Genomic DNA, 17,478 nt, shown 5'->3' on the forward strand with positions numbered 1-17,478 from the left:
TTTCTGCTGTAAACCTTCTGTTAACCGTTTAATGTACTTTCAATGATGTCTCTAAGCCACTTCAAATAACTGTACATGCTAATACTGTAAAGTTTCTGCTATAACCCATTAACATACTTTCCAATACCTAAAAACAAAATCACCATAAATATCAGTGTGCCTAGGTTACCAATACAAAACTTCTGCTGAAATCAAATAACCTACTGTCCGCTGCAGTGCAAGTGCCAGTGTACCTAATTAATACTAACAATGAGGAAATGCCTTGAGGAAAGTAACAATGATTTCCGATAACTTAACTGCAGTCCTCTAGCTAAATTGAACAATAAATACAGCTAATTGCCAGGTATGACACAGCCTGGTCAAGTGGTCTTGTGCTTGAAGTCAGTTTCAGGTGTATTGAAGCTACAGAATTCTAACTGTGCTATATGGACTGCCAGCCTCTCACTGCAGCAATGGAAGGTCTAAGTTGTGTTACTCCATTTGCAGCATTACAAGGACCGACCTGCAGACATGCATCTTGTCCTAAACAACTCTGAGTCATCATAAGCTCTTCACGTGTGAAAGCCAGCAAAATACACAACAGCATATTTCCCCAAGAATATATAGCCACTGTAAGACTCCCTAAAACTTGTCACCTGCTGGCCAATACTTTCAGTTCAACATCAAGACCAGTTTTGCTGGCTTTTCAGTAATGAAAATAATAAGTTATGTACTCACCATAACTTTGTACCTATTATCTGTAGTCCCCATTCATCATGTATGGGTCTTGGATCTGATATCGGATCTGAGAAGGCACACTTTAGCTCAAGCTCCTCCCCTCCCATAATGCTCTGCTGCCCTCTCTAACTCCTCAGAGTTTGCCCTGAAGAAACCTGCCAACAACAAGAATCCTCTAAATCCTACCGATCTTTCAGGACGGGGGCTGGAGGGTGGGGCTGTAAAGAATGGTGACTATGGATAACACAAGTTATGGTGAGTACATAACTATTAATCTGTTATCCTAGTCACCATTCATCTCGTATGGGTCAGTCTCCCCAGCTAACTGAAATTCCTGGGTGGCCTCAAGGAAGGACATGCCAAAGAACAGTGGAGCCAAAGGAAGCCCTTCCTCTAGATACCAAGTGAAGTTTGTAATGAGAGATGAATGTATGAGGAGAGGACCAAGTTGCTACTACACAAATGTCAGAGATTGACGAGTTACAAAGGCAGCTGAAGTGGCCATAGACCTGGTGGAATGAGCCCTGACTGGTCCAAGCAACAGAGAACCACATGAGGAGTGAACGAAGGAAATGCACTGAAATCCAACGGGAGATAGTAATCTTTGACATGGCTTCACCCTTCCTGTTAGTTTAGAAGGCCACAGACAATTGGTCTGAAAAGGACTTAGTTCTGCGTAGAGACAAAGTTGTTGGAACATCTAATGATGCAAAATGTACTCTCCTTTATTAGAACAATTAGGAAAACTGGAAGCTGTATTAACCAAGATTCACCTCAGTGGCCACTTTAGGCATAAATGAAGGGTTGGGTTTCAAGGCCAGTCTACCTTTATGAAATAAGGAGGCTTAATAGGGCCTGCAATTCTGAAACACGTTTGGCTGAAGTTACAGCCACTAATTGCAGTCTTCCAGGAGAGAAACTCAAGATCGCAGGAAGAAGCGAGTTCAAATAGGGGTTTGGTCAAATATTGCAGCACTAGAGTAAGATCCCACAGGAGAGGGGTCCATAATCAAAACTCCTGACGATGTGGACATCCTGCGTGGGGGGGGGGGGGGGGGCCTCCTGGGACGGATGCCTGGTGTCAGGGCCATGGCCGCGGGCTCGGTGCCAGGGGGGTGCGTTGTCGTCCCTTTTGGTAAAAAGTCTGTACCCGTGAATTGCCATGTAGGCGGTGGTCTACTTGGCACCGGAGGTGTGATGAGACCTTAGGACAAGTGGACAGTGGTCTCTCCTTTGATGATCACATCGCCATGGTAGTCCCAGGATCCTTCTGTGTGGCACACCTCATCACAGGGGGTTTCTCATCCAGGAAAGAGGAGGTCATTGTTACCCTTTTCTCATCACTCATTGGACCCATTATGGAGTACAACGCCCCTTTTGGTGTGTGCCTTGCAGGATGTCTGCGGCAACTGGAAGGGCCGCAGAAATACCTCACAGGGAGGATTGCCGGCCTCGGACAGATGCCCCACACGGACCGTCTCGGAAGCTCCGGCTTTGCTCCGTCGCATGTCACCTGCTCAGGGGCGGTCTCTGCCTGGCATACAGGGCTATTTCGGGCCCAGAGCTGTTGGACATGCTCCACGTAGGGAAGTCCTGATCCCTCTGAGCTACATGCTCTAGGGGTCTGGACCTTGTCGCCACGGTGGGCAGAACATGCTGGAGGGATGGATTCCTGTCCCGGAGACTTCAGATACTCTGGAGCGGACTGCATATCTATATCAGGCAGAGCTCCTCCTTGGCACTCTTCGGGAGAGATCTTGATGATTGGATGGGAGGTGGGAAATTCACCCCGGGGATCGCATTTGTGGCTCTGCTTGACAGGGGCACAGGACAATAACTTTCAGGGTGGCAAAAGCCAGGATACAGTTTGGCTAGGCTTGTATAGGCCCTAGGGCCAATAGCCTAGTACCTACCTATGAACCTTTACCAGGGGTCGCAACAAGAACACACCTTTCAAGAAGGCTTTGCATAGTCAGGAAGAAAAGGTAGTCTCGTGACTGAGATAATTAGAAATTGCTGCTAACTGGACTGATTGTAGAAAAACTAGCTCACTCCCTTAAAGAAAGCCAAGAAAAGGAGAATGTCAGAAATGAAGGCTGAAAAAGGATGAAGGTTACGACCTCTAGCCCAGACAGAGAATATCTTCCACATTTTCTCCTGTAGACTTAGTGGAAGACTTCTGAGAAGCAAGGATATCATCCATCACAGGGGAAACTAGCCTGGACTTGGCAATAATCATGGGAAGTGGACAAACCACACTGTCAAACGAAGGGTCTGCAGATTCAGGAGCAGATGGAGCGACGAATGAGAGCAGATCCAGAACCAGATCTAGCACCCAAGGAGGGTGCTTTAGATAAGACTGCAAGAAGGGAAACCACACCTGCCGAGGCCAGAATGGGGCAATGAGGATCAACTGCGTCCGGAGGAGTCTTGCTTTTTGAAATACTCTAGGAATTAGGGGTAAAGGTGGAAAGGCATAAAGGAGACCCGGATGCCAATCGTGAGTCAGTACCGTCTCTGGAGGACTCCCTCCTCTGGGGGGGGGGGGGATCAGGGCAAAGTAACTGCTGCATTTGTGATTGAAAAGGAGAAGCAAACAGATCGCAGCTCGGTTGACCCCACCGACAGAAGATCTTCTCCACTGAAGGATTCAGGGACCACTCGCGAGGGTTCAGAACAGCCCTTCTCAATTTGTCTGCCAACATGTTGGAAGCTCTGGGAATATGTGTTGCAACAAGAAAGCGCCCCAAGGACATCACCATTCCCAAACCCTCATGGCTTCGCAACAAAGCAGGTAAGAACGTGTGCCTCCTTGCTCGTTTATGAACCCCACAACAGTCATGTTATCCGTGTGAACTGCTATTGTCTCCAGAGGGAGGCAATCCTGAAAGGCTTGAAACAATAAAAAGACTGCTTTCATTTCCAAAATGTTTATGTGCAGCTTGGTCACTGAATGGGACCGCATCCCTTGGACAGTCCTTCCCTGGAAGTCCCCCGCCCCTGCCCTAGGAGGGAAGTGTTAATGGTCACCGCGGCTGTTGGAACAGGTGGAGAGAACAGTTTGCCGATTAGGAGATTCAGGGAGCCCATCCACCAAGACAGGTGTCTGACAAATTGGTGTGAGACGAATGGGAACCGATAGAAGATGGAAGATGGTGGACAACTGGACTGCCAGGGTCCACTGTAGAATTCTCATAGCATCTGGCCAACGATACCAGATAAATGGCAGCTGCCATGGAACCCAAAGCCCTGAGAATGAGACTAGAGGACGAGTTTGCTTTAGAAGAGCCTGAATGTGAAATCGAGTAAGGAGTACACCTCTGAGAGGAAGGGCTGCAAAATCTCCAAGGTGGTGTCCGTGTGTGCCTATAAATTCGGGTTGCTGAGATGGAATCATAGAAGACTTGGTTAGATTCACCATTATCCCTAGCTGATCAAGAGGTGGAGGAGGAAGCATGTGGTCTCCACCAGTTGACACTTTGAAAGGGCTGTAAGGACCCAATCGTCGAGGTAGGGAAACACCTGAAATCCCTGCCACCTGAGATGAGCTGCTACCATTGCCATACATTTGAACACCCGAGGGGCTGTGGTGAGGCCAAAAGGCAAAGCTCTGAATTGGAAGTGATAGGCTCCCAAGCGAAAGAGGAGGAATCTCCTGGAGCACCTATTTTAATGTAATAGCACACATCCTGGAGATCCACAGAGCATATCCAGTCGTTCTTGTGCAGAAGGGGAACGATGGACTCCACAGTGACCATCCGAAACTTTGACTTCTTGACTGACTGGTTCAAAAGACTGAGGGGTCCAGAATGGGATGCAGAGCCCCCATTTTCTTCGGTACCAAAAGGAAGCAGGAATAAGTTCTAGATCTGTCCTGTGGGGACCTTTTGGACAGCTCTTTTTTAGAGAAGATTGATTATCTCTAGGCGGGCTAATTCTCTGACTGGATGGCACATCTGGGAGAGATCTTTTTCCTTGAGGGTGGGGGGTGAAAAGGGAATGTAATAGCCCCTGGATAAGATTCTTAGCACCCATTGATCATTTGTGATATTTGCCCAGGCTAAAGGGTGCAAGGCCAAATCGACCCCCAACTTCCTCCAGGGAGGGACAGCCGGGCAACGCCTCGGGGACGTTGGAAAGGTTTCTCAGAGAATGGCTCTCAGGAACCTTGGTTGTGCAAGCCTCCTCTGCCTCTAGGGCGGTGTCTACCATTGAATCCTCTCCCCTGTCCCCTGGAAGAGGAATCCTCTTGAACTTCCTGAAAGGAAGACAGACTTTCGGAACCACATTTTCTTGCTTCCCTTTTGGGTCTTAGAAAATGACCTTTGGGGGGTAGAAAACTTTATCCCTACAGCCGACAAGGTCTTCCCTTTCTGCTCACTGCTGGTTAAGGTTTCTTTCACTCTGGTTCCAAAAAGGGTGGAACCATCGAAAGGGGTGTTGGTGAATAACGCTTTGAAGGCCTACACAAGTCCACTTAAACACAGCCAGGCATGATGCCTTATGGCAATGCCTGTACCTGCTGCCTGTGAGGAACTCTCTACTACGTTGGACATGAACCTCATGGACAAATTAGCTATGGATGTTAAGAGTAGCCAGCTTACGAGAGACAGACTTAAGGTCCTCCACAGACATGGTCTCAGAGAGAAGTTGAAAGTTCTTTATCAAGTTCCTCTGGAGATGGGTAAACTGGGTAAGATAATTCAAGGCTTGCAGGCTGAAAGAAGTCAATGTGAACACCAGTTTTCCAAATCTGTCCAATGCTCTCTACTGGTGGTTGGGACAATGGACAGATGAGCTCTGCTCTACCAACTCATTTGTAGTGGCAGCAGCCACCACAACAGCATCAACAGGAACTGCCTTGAACTAGAAAGTTTTGTCCGAAGGTGGGCTTAAAGATTTATCTATTTCGGGTACTGGCTCAACTATCGGGTTCCTTCCAGACCCTCCTGGCGATGAGATTGATTAAAGAGTCAGCAGGGGAGACACGCAAGAGGTGGATGGGCCTGTACCGAAAGCCTCCAGGAACAGTTTCCTCAGGAGGATGGGTGCTGAGCAGACCAAACACCCTCGGCCTTAAGAATCTCCAGAATGTCTCCAAAGGAGACGTCATCGGGGGGCGGTGATTGTGGGGACACGTCCCCCTCACCAAGATCCATGTCCTCAGTAAAAGACTCCATATAGGGGAGTCCAGATGTCTCCTTTTACATATCCTCTTCTGAGGCGTTTCCTCTGCGGGAGGCTCGGGGGAAGACTCGGAAGAGGAAGGGACCCCCTATTGTCCCCTCTAAAGGCTAGATCAGATGGGCTTACCAGGAGCAGGATGAGGAGCGTCCACAGTGAGAAGGATATCTCCACTGCCCGAAAGGCGGAGGGACTGGATGAGGTACCCTCCCTTGCTGATAGAATCACAACTGAAGAGAGGGTAGACACCACCTGAACCCCCAACCTTCCTGACAGTGCCAGTCCAGAGCTATCAAGTGCTGAACAGCCCGAGAAGCCCATACCTGAACTGATGGCCCAGTCTGTCCTGGGGGAATGGAAACAGAACCAGCCATGGATCCAGATGAGGTTGGGAAAAGGAGAGTCTCCAAAACCCCCATCGCCTCCACTTAGCACCCCCCCACCTCCAAGTTTAATCCATGTGAGGTCAGACAAGAAAGCAAGTGGGGAGGGGGAGAAGACTCCCTAAGCCTGTGGGCCAGGGAAGCCAGGAACCCCAACTCAATTGGGGCCTTTAGAAAGGACCACGTCATCCTGTTCATGTCTGCAGGTAGTATTTTCCTGGTGGATTGAGAGGAGATGGGGGACCTAAGCTGGAGACTTATGCCGAGACCCCGAGGATCCTCTCCTGAAATCTGGAGAGCAGGCCCTACGTGGAGGGATAAACAACTGATCCCTTTCGTAAGGAACAGATGGAAAATCCTCTGACAATAGGATCCTATACCGGCCTCAGATCCAACTGGATCGGGTCCAACAAGATGCGCAGGTCCGAGGTAGAAGATTTTGAGTCTCTCTGATCAAACAGAGTCATATCCATGGCAAGTAAGGGCTTACTTGGATCCATAGGCTTTGAACCGGAAGCCTTGGATCAGGGAGTTGAGGGCAAGACCCTCGGTTCCAAGGACCTGAGATCAGAAGCCTTGGATCCAGGAGTAGATTCCCTAGAAACCCTGGGATCCAAAGATCTCTGATCCGCCACCAATAAGGCAGGAGTCAGATCAGAAGACTTGGGATCAGACAGCTTAGCTAATTTAACAGAAACTTCCCTGGAGGATGAGGAGGAAGTATCCTTTCTCGTATCCAGAGGAGTCAGACTTGGTCGAGGTTTCTTTGATCAGGGGACCCCCCTTAACCAGGCCTTTTTAACAAGAGCTTATTGTGGCGGTCGACCAGGATTTTGGGATTGAATGCGGCACAAAAGCTGCATTCAACCTCCAGATGGTTGATGCACAGACAGTAGAGGCAGCACTCCTCATGCGAGTTGGAGACTGGCAACTTCCGACTGCAAGAGAAGCACCTCTTGAAACCCAAGGGTTTCTCCAACATGGAGAGAATGTGGCCAAATACCAGAAATGACAGCCGAAGGGACAATACCAAAAACAGACCAAAGTCAAAAATCCTAAGTCCGTCCACTAACACAATCAACAGACACTAAACTCCAAAATACCAAAGGAGGGAAGACAGTTAAGCCAAAGAAAACCACTACCTCGGAAATGAACCTACTACTAATCAAGAGAAAAAGGGCGCCAAAATCAAGTAAACCAAACGGGAGGGGAAGTCTATAAGGAAGATAGAAAACTAGTACAACTGGATAAGAGAAGGGTTCCAATAGTAAAATTAAGGAAATGGTAGAAAAGAACTACAAAACTAAGAAAACATTACACACCCCAAGGAGCTGAGCAATCTGCATCTGACAAGTAAGAAAAAAAAATGAGATCCGGGGGGGGGTAAGAAGGCTGCAGTGTGTTATGAGAGGGGAGGAGCTTGAGCTAAGCTGCTGTCTAAAGTGTGCCGGCACTGATCCGATGTCGGATCAAAGACCCATACGTGACGAATAGTGACTAGGATAACATCAGATCAATACACGAACACAAACTTAATAGTGCAAATGGCTGCATCTTCATTTCCCTCTTTATAAGTATATCAGTAGTAGAACAAAGTTTCTAACATTGGGATACAATGCAAAACAGGGTCCCTGTCAGAAGAACTATTCATGGGAGAAGCCCTCTAACAATGCTTACGCTGGACAGGCGAGTAAAATATGAAATTCACAACAAACTAGGTTGTGGAAGTGAATCTTAGCTGATATGATGACTTGAGATTACGTCACATTCATTACAAACTCAGTCTGGAAACACCAACTCATGAACTTCTCACTCACCAGGAAGGACCAGGGGTGTTACCCACCCAAACGGGAACTAATTTTATAACTGGATTTTCATCCAACTGCATCTTAGCCAACCTTAACAAAAGAAGAGAGTAAATCACCATGTCCTGCTATAAACACAAAGAGGCCCACATACAACCCTAGTACCAGACCACCTGTAACACCTGCAGACTTTACTACTAGTAGAATCACAGCAGAGAACCAACTCATAATTCCTACTGAGCAATTCTAACGAATCAGGTCTGCACAACTGAACACATTTATGTGGTTAGCATACTTAGTGAGCAAAAAGCAGGAAAGGCATATGGCTTGCACTCTGCTTACCAATATGTGAAGATAAGCTACAAATGTCCACTTAACAGCAAACCTCTTAAAAATTACTACTGCTCCCTCCGTTTCCAGTACACTGGATACTATAGACTCAACACACACTGTTATGGTCTGTGAGCGCAGTACTACTTTGTTTGTAGCAGCATCTTCTACACAAGAACAATCGATCAGTTAAATAATGGAGAGGCAGACTAAGTACAGTTGTGTACACTTACCATAAATGTAGATTTTGGCGTGTATTCACTGTTGCAGTCATTACATTTGGGTAATCTGCTGGCAGGTTGCCCTCAGTCGGCCTGAATATCAAAGTCTTGGGTCCTTCGTCGGTTGCTGTCTCCTCTTCCGTGACGTCAGAGGTATATAAAACATGCAGCCGACACCATTTAAAAGATGTATATATATATATATATATATATATATATATATATATATATATATATATATATATATATAAATGCACTTTAGCAACACAAACTTTACCCTCATCTAAAAGCAAATACACCACAAAGGCTTTAGAATATAGTGAAGGAAAGAGAAGTTCTAGAAGAAAAGATGGATGGCGGGTGGGTAACCCGGACTGCAACAGTGAATACACTCGAACATCTACATTTACGGTAAGTGTACACAACTGTACTATGTTCATGTTTCACTGCTGCAGTCATTACATTTGGGTAGAACCTCAAAGCAATGGATGGGAGGACAGAACTAAATAGCATTAGGGGCGGCTATAAGGCCCTGCAGAACTGCAGTGGCAAAGCCTGCCCTGGACTTAGAGAAGAGAGGCAAATGATAATGCTTTGTAAAAGTATGAACAGAGCTCCAAGTAGAATCTTCTAGGATATCTTTGGTTGGAACTCTGGAACAGTGGCTTATCTACTTAGAAATAGTCTGCTTTGATATAGCATTTCCCTCTGATCCTGCAGCAAATGCCACCAGCAGTTGCTCAGTTTTTCTTAGAGATTTGCTCCCGTTTAAGTAGAATCTTAGCTGTCTGTGTACGTCCAATGAATGCAGAATCCGCTCCCCCTTGTTCTGCGGATTTGGGAAAATGTTGGCAGGTGAATACTTTGGTTAAGAGCCACACTGGATACCACCTTAGGCATAAATGAAGAATTGGTCCTGAGGGACACCCTGTCTGGGTAAAATGTAATAAAAGGCTCCACAGCCATGAGGGCCTGTAGTTCTGAAACCCTTCTTGCTGAAGTGATTGCCAAAAGGAAAGCTGTTTTCCAAGATAAAAACTTTATATCCACAGTAGGTGCTGGTTCAAAAGGAGGTAGGGTGAGTTTTTCCAGCACAAAATTGAGGTCCTATGCAGGAGTTGGTAATCTTCTGGGAGGCCTCAAATTTTTGGCCCCCTCTAAGATGCTGTTTTAGCAGAGGATGAGAAAAGATGGGAGGCTCCATTTTGTAATGAGCTGAGATGGCAGAGGCATGGACTTTTATTGAAAAAGATAAGCCCTTGTCATGCATCTCAGTCAAGTATTGTAAAATCTGAGGAATATTTGGTTTCGTTATGTCCATTCCTTGTGCTTGGTTCCAAGCACAGAATCTCTTCCATTTATCAGCATAAGGTTTTCTAGTACTAGGCCTTCTAGCGTCCAAAATGACATCCATCACAGATTTACTGAGAGGTGTTTGAATAACTACATGATCAGCCATGCTGCCAGGTTCAAAGTTTGGAGCAGAGTGTGCAGAACTTGATTGCTCTGCTGAGACAATAGATGAGGTATCTGAGGCAAGTACCAAGGAGGGAGTCGAGACATATTCCTTAGAATTGGGTACCAGTGCTAGCGAGGCCAGTCCAGGGCAACTAGGATCATTTTTGTTTTTTCCTGTCTGACCTTTAGCAAGACCTTGGGGAGAAGAGGCAGATGAGGAAAGGCGTAGACTGATAGGTTTTTCCAACTGAAGGACAGGGCATCCACTTTCCATGCTTGTCTGTGATAAGTCCTTGTGCAGAATTTGCCCAGTTGGTGATTTTGGGGAGAGGCAAATAGATCCATGTCTGGGGCCCCCATTTCTGTGTTATCATGCTGAAGTCTTGTGGATCCAGTTTCCACTCGTGAGGGTCCATAAGATTTCTGCTTAGGTCTTCCAGAATATTTTGTTTTCCTGGCAGTCCCACAATGCCATGGCTAATCTGCAGAGGGGATAGGAATGTGTACCCCCCCCCTCCGCTTGTTTATGTACCACAAAACTGTGGTGTTGCTCATCAGTAGTTGTCCTGGATGAAGTAAGTCCTTGAAGACTGTCAGGGCATTCTAAACAGCTAGCATCTCTTTCTGGTTGATATGCAGATGCATTTGTTTTGGGCTCCATATGCCCTGAATGCATCTCCCTGCCAGGTGGGCCCCCCAAGCATAGTCTGATGCATCTCTAGTTAGGGGTTGGGTGGCAGGGGTAGAGTGAATGACAGGCCCTTGTTTTGGTGACATGTCTCTGCCCACCAAAGAAACTCCTGTTGTAGGCAGGGAATGAGAGGAATCATGGTTTCCAGACTGTGACAATGTTGACTCCATAAACTTTTTAGGTACCATTGAAGTTTCCTCATATACAGTCTTGCATATGGAATTAGTAGAATGCAGGATGCCATGAACCCCAAAACCTGCAAAATTTGTCTCGCAGATAACTGGGTTTTTGTTGCCATCTGTTTGAAGTATATAGTCAGTTGCCTTTGTCTGGCGTAAGGTAAGCCATCTGGGCAGTTGTATTCAAGCTTGCACCCAGGAATGTAATTTTTTGAGTGGGTACCAGCTGTGACTTCTTTTTGTGTACCCTAGGCATGATAGAAGCCTTTTTACAAATGCCAGATGTTGAAGAAGAATGTCCTTGTTTTCTGCTTGAATGAGACAGACAGTCCAAGTAAGGACAGATTTGTATGCTTCTTTGTCTGCAAAATGCAATTACTGGTGCTGGGCGCAGTAGATAAGCCAAAGGGCAGTGCAGAGAATTGGTAATGCATAAAACCTGCCTTGGAGCGAAGGTATCTTCTGCACGATTCCCTTATTGGGATATGCAGGTATGCCTCATGTCTAGAGTCACTAAACCAAGCGTTCTTGCCCAGCATGGACAGTAGCTGTTGCAAAGTCAGCATTTTGAATTTTGGGATGTCCAAGAACGTGTTCAAAATCGATAAGTCCAGTATTGGACGCCAGGCATTGTCTTTTCTGGGTACCAGAACAGTCTTGAATAAAACCCTTGTCCTTTTTCCTGTTCTGGTACTGGTTGAATGGCCCCCATAGCTATGGGGGACGTCACTTATTTCTGAGCCTCTGCCCATTGATTTTGTGGCAGATCTGGCGAACAGTTTGGAATTGGCAAAGTATAGAAATGAAATCTGTACCCCTGGGATACTATGTTTAATATCCACTTGTCCTGGTTAATTAACTGCCAATTTTGAGCATGAAGTGCTAATTTTCCCCCCAATGGGGTTGCCAAAAGATAAGTGCTTGGTAATGGTAGAGGGAAGTCATTGAGAATGCTTACTGTAGGGGGTTGTGCTCTGTTTCCTCCAGATTTGGAGGAAGAGGCACCCCATTGGTTTGACCTGTAAGAACCCTGTGATTGGTATTCTAAAGCCATTTGAGCGTCTGGATTTGCCTTGTGAGGCTCTGTTGGACAAAGGAAAGGACAAAGTTTTAGTAGGCCAGTGTCTACTGAATCTAGGTAGCTGCACTTGTAAGAAATCATTTACAGTTTGCATAGATTTAGCTTTGTCTTCCATTTTCTTTAAAACCTCTTCTGCCTTATTACCAAACAAAGTTTCATGCTGTAAAGGTGCATCCAACAATTTACCCTCAACATGATCAGGCAGATTTTGCTCCTTGAGCCAGGCATGCCTTCTAATCACAGATCCAGTAACTGTGGCCCTGCAAGAGGCCTCCAGGGAATCAAAACCACATTGCAAAGTATGCTTTCCAACCTGTTCTGCTGCATGCAATAATTCCTGTAATTCTTTATTTTCCACACAATCAGAAATAAACATCATTTTCTGTTTCAATAAGCCCATAACATGCTGTTGATATTTAACCGTAAGAACCTGGCAGGTTAAGGCCCTAATTGCCAAGGTTGCAGACGTATAAACATTCTTTCCCCATCTATCCAGCGCCCTGGAATCTCTATCAGAGGGGGTAGGATTTTTGGCTGTAGAGGCCTTTATACCTTTAAGACCCTGTGAGATAGTTTCAGGATCAGCAGCAGGATTTTTGAAAAATTTGTGGGAGTCAGGAACCCTGTAATATCTGTCGGACTTACTAGGAGCCGGAGGTAGGGAATCACTTGTCTTAAAAGCATATCCCTTGTCTTATAAGCATTTTCTTTGCAGGTCAAGCACTCCTATATTATACAAATCCCTCACTTGCAAAACCCCCCAGGAGTGCCCACTTCCCTGCTAAGCCCTCTACTTTTCTGTCTCATACCAACTCATAATTCTTTCTAGCATGTCGAAGGGTCAGATGCTGGCATCCTCTCCTGCCCAGTTGGTGAATCTGGGAATTCTGAGGCAATGTTACAATTGCCTCATGTACACGGACAACCCTCTCCTCCTCTCACATAACACTAACACTTGCGAGAGATGCAGCTATTTAGCCAAACTGGAGGCTGAGCTCTCTCAACTCAGGACTGGCAAGACCAGGCAGGAGGAGAAGGAAACTACACACACCACAATACAAGTCTCACATAACTCAACCACATCACTGAATCAAACACAAACACACTAAGACATACTCGGAGGCTCTGAGTAAAAATTTACCTAAACAGCAAAGGCCTCCAAAGCAGACACCCAAGCAACTGCAAACTCAAGACACCACACAAACACATAAAAAACAAAATCAGTGTGCAAAGCAGTCACTGCCCTTAAGGCCAAATACAACACCAAACATACTTGTCATAGGTGACTCCATAGTCAGACACACTGACGTCCCACTCACCAGGCTGAACAAGGAGAAGGTCACAGTAAGCTGCCTATCGGGCGCTAGAATCCGCCACATAACACAAGCACTCAGGTCACTCCACGGCAAGTACAAGTATGACAGTCATTGTCCATGCTGGTGTGAACGACCTGAGACGTACCTCCCTGGACTACATGAAGAGACACAGAGGAGCTCTCTGATTATGTAGCCCAGGCAGGTATGACCCTGACCAGTATCCTTCCTTCACCACGAATGATGCCGCAATATAGTGACAAGATGATCAGCTTTAACAATTGGCTTAATTTCTGGTGTCATTCAAAGGGGATCCAGTCTGTCTGCTTGGGATGACATGCTTGACAAGCCACGCTGCTTCGCAAGGGACGGCTTGCACCTGTCACCCCTAGGATTCCGGATATTGGCTAAGGCTCTTGCCACCCCATAGTGCCTTTTTTAAGGCAAGGCTCAAATTCTAAACCTACCACCCCAGAAAACAAAAACGGGAAGAAACTAAGAGTAATGTTGCTCAATGCCAGAAGTCTAAATCTCAAAATGCACGCACTCGACGCCCTTCTCAGTATGGAGAACATCTGTGTCTGTGCTGTGACTGAAACCTGGTTCAAGGCTCCTGAGAGCACCCCGGCACTATCAGGGTTTACCTCATATCATGCGTTCTGGCCCCAAAACCCAGACCACACCACAAAAGGAGGGGGTGTATCCATATTCATCAAAGATACCCACACCTCCAGGTTGGTGGCTACGCACGAAGCATCGGAAACCATCCAGGTGCAATTAACCATAGGCAAAACTGCTCTACAATTTGTAGCATGCTACAGGCCACCCTCTCAAACTCAGGAAACCCACACAGCCTTCCTGAAGACACTGGAGGGTATAAATGTATCACCAAACACCATCATATTGGGTGACTTCAACTACCCGAATATAGACTGGGAACATTACTCAAGCCCCAACTTTCTAGCCCAAAGGTTCCTGGAGTTCATAAATTCAAATGCCATGGAACAACTAGTCACCGTCCCCACAAGAGGAGAAAATATACTAGATCTCATCATCACAAACATGGGGACAAAATGCTCCACACGAAGTATATCCCTCTTTGGTGAGATCAGATCATAAACTAATCTCACTAGAAATCCACATCCCGCCCCACCCCAAACAAAAAGACCACAGTGAAGAACTTCTCTAAAGCAAACTTCACACTACTCAAGACAGGTGTGGTATCCTTCAAGGCCCCCGAGCCAATGGAAACCACAACCCAATCTGCGGAAGCCCTTACAAATGCCTTCTATGAACACCTTCAGGACTGCATGGATCAGGCAATCCCAAATAAAACCAAAACTCTTTCCACCAAGGGCAAACGTCCAGTCTGGTGGACCCCAGCCATAAACAAACTTTACAATAAGAGGAGAAAGCTATTACATGATAGAGCAAAATCCCAAAAAGGGAAGGCATCTTTGATCAGTACTAGCAAGAAACTACGATCCCTCAAAATCATCCAAGGCCAACTCTGAGAAAAAAATTGCCATAGATTCAAAAGACAATCATAAGGCCTTCTTCAGCTATGTCAGAAACCTGGGTGGAAACTCCCAGATATGCTCAGAATTAGTCCAAAATGATACAAAAATCACTGAACCCACAGACATTGCCAACATACTGGCAGACAGGTTCAGCGCAAACTTCACCCCCCTCTCCCCCCAAAAAGGAGAGATAACTATCCCAACAGAGTGTAGCCTCCCAGACATCTCAAATGTGCAGGTGAAAGCTGCTCTCTCTAAAGCTAAAAACACAGCATAAATGGGACCGGATGGTGTCCCCGGCTGTGTGCTACATGAACTCAATGAAGAACTAAACCCACACATAAGGCAGCTGTTTAATCTTAGCCTTACCACAGGACATGTGCCCAAGGAGTGGCGTACGGCAACTGTGGTCCCACTCCACAAAGGTGGTGCCTCTAAGGAACCTGGTAATTACCGCCCCATAAGCGTAACAAGCCTGGTCTGCAAAGCTATGCAGAGGATCATAATGGAACTCAAACAAGGACATAGGGGACTTGCAGACCTTGGACCCAACCCAGTTTGGCTTTGTCAAGGGCAGATCTTGCCTTTTGAACTTGGTCGACTTCTTCGAAACAGCTACCAAGGCCATTGATGAGGGAAAGGCAGTCCATACAGCCTACCTTGACCTTGCAAAAGCTTTCGACACAATACCCCACTCGGGTATCGTAGAGAAACTTACCAGCTTAAATGTAAACCCATATGTCACAAGATGGGTTGCAAACTGGCTAAAGGACAGAACCCACAGGGTTAGAGTTGCTGGAGCCATGTCAGACTCCAAGCCGGTTACAAGTGGTGTCCCACAGGACTCAGTCCTTGGCCCCCTATTGTTCGGCATCTACTTCTCAGAAGTACAGGCAAACATAGGAGGACTATGGCTGACAGTTTGCGGATGACTGCAAACTGGGTGCCATAGTGGATAGTACATCGGACACAGACATCCGTCAGAGGGGTCTCACGGAAACTGATAGCTGGTGCCAGAGCCATGGCCTGAAGTTAAATGCAAAAAAGTGTATAGTCATACCCTTCGGGAAAAACAAGGTAATCCCAAGCTACCATATAGATGGCAACCCACTAAGCACAGAAGAGGTCATCAGGGACCTGGGTACCCAGGTTGACAGTGGCCTCTCGTTTGACACTCACGTTGTTAAAGTGATTCGAAAGACCTTCTACATTGCCCATCTGATCATGAAGGGATTCACATACAGATCAAGTGAGGTCATTGTTCCCCTGTACTCTTCACTTATCAGACCAATGATAGAGTACAATGCCCCATTCGGGATGTATCTCACCCGACACCTGCAGCAATTGGAGAGACCCCAAAAGTTCCTCACCAAAAGGATAAAGGGACTCCAAAACCTGTCATATACTGCCAGACTGAAGAAACTCCAACTCTATTCAGTTGCATACCGTCTGCTCAGAGGTGACCTGTGCCTGACATACAAGGCCATGACCAACCCGGAATTAATGGACATGCTCCACCTCAAAAAATCCAAATCCACCAGAACCACTAGAGCTAGTGACTTAAACCTTAGCACAGATATAAATAGGACATGCTGGAGGGATAGATTTATCACCCAGAGACTCCCCATGCTGTGGAATAAAATCCCGGTCCATGTGAGGCAGAGCACCTCGCTGGCTCTGTTCAAGAGAAATCTTGACCGGTGGATGGGCGATCGTAGGTTTACCCCGGGAATCATCTCTGTGTCACTGCTGGACAGAGGCACAACAAACTAATGGACACATTATTTCTAACATAAGGGGTGGCGTAAGCCACATAACTTTGGGCTAGGCTTATAAATGCCTTAGGGCAGATAGCCTAGTATAAACCTATGAACCTATGCTTGCTTCTGAAAACACATTAACAATGTCTAATACAGGAGGTATAGCCAAAGGCCTATGCTGAGGAAGAAGAAAATCCCTAAGCCTCTTTGATTCAGAGAAATCCTGACTCTCCCAAAGAAAATGTTCCCTTAAAGTATGCAAGGTTTCTCCAAAAGAATAATCCTCAGGAGGAGATGCAGATGAAATGGACTCTTCTGCATCTGAATCCCCATAGGGTGGTATAGAAAATTCCTGATCAGAAGAGGAATCAGAAGAAATGGAACCTGATCTGAAGATTCATAATCAGTGACTTGCCGAGGCCTCTTAGCGGGTGGGGGGTTGGGAACCCCTGATAAAGGTAAGTCCTCAGCCATTTTAATCATCTGTGTTTTACGCATAGGGGCCTGAGCACGTGGCTCAGGCGTCAGGTTTTTAGACTTAGAAGTTGCTTTTGTCTGTTTTTGAAGCTGGCGTCGGTTTTATATAGAAATGTTGAGGCCTGAAAGCACCCTCAGAAGCCGGTGCCTGCTCAGCAGCTCCGGACAAACCCGAGGGAGAGACATTCGCGGGTGCAATACTCTGAGAAAACAGAAAAGGCTGCTTTCGTTGCCAATAACTAGTCCCCAAAGTGATGAACACAAAATGTATTTAGAAAACACACTAGAAATAAAAACACTTGAGCAAAAAAAAGGATAAGCGCTTTCATCACAATGGCACCTTTTTCGTGTTTGTGCAA

The 17,478-nt window shown here is 46.4% G+C and overlaps 1 protein-coding gene across 1 annotated transcript in view; it reads right to left on the reverse strand.

Annotated features, from left to right (window-relative positions):
* The window catches only part of PA2G4 (proliferation-associated 2G4), a gene marked incomplete in the record, with an annotated part of 522,843 nt that overhangs the window by 329,290 nt on the left and 176,075 nt on the right, over positions 1 to 17,478 (reverse strand).

This window comes from Protopterus annectens, chromosome 9.part0 (assembly GCF_019279795.1).
Source record: "Protopterus annectens isolate FY-2018-M chromosome 9.part0, PAN1.0, whole genome shotgun sequence".
Taxonomy (NCBI): Eukaryota; Metazoa; Chordata; order Ceratodontiformes; family Protopteridae; genus Protopterus; species Protopterus annectens.